Raw genomic sequence first — 3,500 nt, 5'->3', positions numbered from 1 at the left:
GAAGCAGACCTTATTGCCAAGGGGGTCGTACCTGAATCAGCATCATGGCCTAAATGCACAAAGCATTGGTTTTTAGGTCATGGCGGAGGATTGGACCCCGTCACCGGGAAGCTCGTCCATGGCACAAAACTCGAAAGAGCAACAGAAAGGTTGATTCAAATTCTAAAAGCTAGAGATAGTGGACTATTCCGGCCCAACAGAGAGAAAGATGAACTGACATATTCCATCGGGACTGCTGAGCATTGTGGACGAACTAGAGGCAAAGGGGTCGTTCCGTGGGTGCATGGTTTCCCTGAATGGATCGATTCGTACAGAAGCCGCCAGAGACGGAAGGATGAGGAGGCAGAGGGGATCTACATCTTGCAGCAATATGTTATTGAGCCAGAGACGGAAGGATGAGGAGGCAGAGGGGACTGCCTCTTAAATAACAATTGACTCATTGTCTTCTGTACGCACACAGCAGGGCCTCCCCTAACCTAAGTCGAATAGTACAATCACCAGACTAGCATAGTGCTCCGGGCGGCGGTTACGATGGGGTAGAAGACACGGCTGCATCCCCACCATCTCCAAGACGGTCTCCATCGCCGCCGCCGCCGCCTCCAAGGTGTTCCCCAACGCTGCCTCAAAGGTCTCCAACGCCTGTTCCCCCACCATCTCCAAGACGGTCTCCACCGCCGCCGCCACCGCCTCCAAGGCGTTCCTTGCCGCCTCGAAGGTCTCCAACGCCTATTCCCCCACCATCTCTGCCAAGACGATATCCATCGCCGCTGCCACCGCCTCCAAGGCGTTCCCCCAATGCCGCCTCAAAGGTCTCCAACGCCTGTTCCCCCACCTCCTCCCATGAACCAGGGAAGATGGTTGCAAACAAATAAGCCATCTGCCCCGCCGGCGAAGACGACCAAGAAGGCCCCTGTGAAACCAAGGCCAATTCCACAGAAATTGCCTGGTGAAATGAGTAAAGAGGAGTTACATGATGCGGTTAAAAAAACTGTTGAAGCATTCTTCTCAGGCACAGGGAAGAGGAAGCAGCAGGAGCAGAAGCACTTCCACCTACCTCCAGCTAAACTAAGGCGGATGGTGGAAGCTGAGCAGAAAAAGAGGTGGCAAGCTCGTAAGCCCTCGCCACCATCAGACTTTGACCGCACTCTTAACAAGATAATCAAGAAAGCTGCTAAAGCAGGGAAAACTATTGCACAACTCAGAGAACAAGAATTGCAATCAGTCCCTCCTCTAGTTATTGCTAATGAATATGGTTCAAACATAGATATGCTGGATATGATGGAAATACCTGCTGATAAAGAAGTGGATATGGCGGAACTTGCTAACTTTTATGCTATGAGAGGTATCGACCTTGGCGATTTCCTCTTCGAAAGTGCGCCGGTAGCGGATGAATGGCAGAAATATGAGCATGGCAGGAGTCTATGGAATCCTAAGATCATCAATGAACTGGGTACACAATTATTCAAGCTAAACACCTTGTACCTCGACGCGTGTCACCGGAACGAGTTCTATATTTGTCAGAATCAAAGACGACCATTGGTTCCGTGGCGATGACGTTATGTACATTGAGTTAGCTGAATTACACCAACTAGTCCACCGGAACTCTCTCGACAAGACTCTCATCAGCTGCTATTGTCTGTAAGTGATTCTTTCTACTTATTAATAATAAGTCACTACGTACGTACTTGTCTGTGTTTATTATCCTCACTCTATATATATGATGTAGGTTTGAGATGGGAGAGTGCAAAAAGAGAGGGTGTACTGATATTGGTTTCATTGATCCACATATCGTATTCAAAAACCCTAAACCCCAACCAACATGGAAAGCAGAAACGGAGGCCAATATCAAGATGTTCTTAGAGAAGCAACGTGACAAGAAATGTATACTCTTCCCCTACAACTTCAGGTAAGTGTTCATAATGTCGACGATCGTGTATCCATATATATATGTTCACTGTACCTGTTAGCTAATTAATGAGTGTTAATGGACATGGCAGTGAACACTGGATATTGATGGAACTCGATCTGGAGAAAGGTCATCTAGGCATCTGGGACTCGATGAGAAAAGAGCAAAAAGAGTTTCAAGGGACGATAGATATTATTCAGAGGTAATTGCAGTCTCACTAGCAAAACTATTCCAGTCTCTCTGCATGCAAATTAATGGTCCAAATATTTTTTATGTTATTTGGTAGTTGTTGGGAAAAGATCTGTCAGGAACACCATATGAAATGCAAAGTGCCACCGAAAGTACTGCTATACAAAGTAAGTACTATATACCTACTTTAGTTCAATTTCCCTATGCTCTGATGATGACGAATCTTTTTCTCGTAAAGTGGGTTCTGCGGCAGCCCCAGGGGACCAATCTCTGTGGATACTATGTTTGCGAGTTCATGAGAGTGTGCTCAAAAAGAACTAGTCTAGAGGAAAAAAGGGTAAGTGTACATATATATATATATTCATGATAGATACAATTTATTTATCATTATTCTTGATATATATATATATATATACTAATATACTTTTTCTTTATCTCATATCTCAAATTGAAGACTCGTTGGTTGAAGGAAAAAACCCTGGACACACACCATCTCAAAGCAATCCAAGAGACAATAGGTGGATTTCTGAATGATCAGGTCTTAACTCCCGGCGGCGAGTTTTACTATGACCCAAATATGTGATGATGAAAACCAAATTTGATATTGATCCAAAGAACATGTGATGATGAAATGTACAATTAATGCAAACTTTACATGTGACGATGAAATGCAATATTATGTTTTAGTTTACTTTTACTTGTGTTGCTTGCGTGCATTGATCAAGCGAAAACTTTACAGTACGCGCGCGTATATGTATATTACTTCACAGCGAATAATGCGTATTCGAAAACCAAATTAAAACAAAAAAGAATCATCAATTGAAATAAGCAGGAAAAGAAAAAAAAGACCCTTTAGTCCCGGTTGGTAATACCAACCGGGAATAAAGGGGCCAGCCCAGGCGCTGGCGTGGCTACCTTTTTAGTCCCGGTTGGTATCACCAACCGGGACTAAAGGTCCACTTCTATTCCCGGCTACTGACCCTTTATTCCCAAACTCGTATTCCCGACTGCGTAACCGGGAATAAAGGGGGTTGGCAGCCGGGAATAGAAGCCGTTTTTTTACTAGTGATGTTATCGAGATGCCTACATAAAAATATGCTACACTTTTAGATGCCTAAACTTGATTTCAGGTTATTTGAGATCAAACAGTCTCCATTTGCTCTCTATGTAGATGCGGCATATTAATTTTTTCGGACCCAAGAAGAATTATATTAAATTATAGATGAGTACATCATCATATTAAAGCAATTTGAAATACAAAACATATATCCAGAAATTGTTCTTCATCTACATTGTGTCCATGCTTAGTATAGCTCCAAATCTCAATCCCTAACATGTATGACAATTCATATGGATGATCACTTTGGCAAACATTCGACAAAAGGCCTAAGAACAGATACCCAAC

General features: G+C 43.5%; 1 long non-coding RNA gene across 1 annotated transcript; it reads left to right on the top strand.

The window, feature by feature from the left end:
* Window positions 1–1,523: 1,523 nt before the first annotated feature.
* Window positions 1,524–2,080, top strand: LOC136533655 (uncharacterized). Its single transcript, XR_010778518.1, has 3 exons — window positions 1,524–1,638; window positions 1,727–1,906; window positions 1,998–2,080. It is a non-coding gene; the product is annotated as an uncharacterized lncRNA (long non-coding RNA).
* The last annotated feature ends 1,420 nt before the right edge of the window (window positions 2,081–3,500 follow it).

Source organism: Miscanthus floridulus, unplaced genomic scaffold (assembly GCF_019320115.1).
Source record: "Miscanthus floridulus cultivar M001 unplaced genomic scaffold, ASM1932011v1 os_1046, whole genome shotgun sequence".
NCBI lineage: Eukaryota > Viridiplantae > Streptophyta > Magnoliopsida > Poales > Poaceae > Miscanthus > Miscanthus floridulus.
Note: the sequence above shows the minus strand (reverse complement) of the source record. Positions and strands in the feature narration are given on the sequence as shown.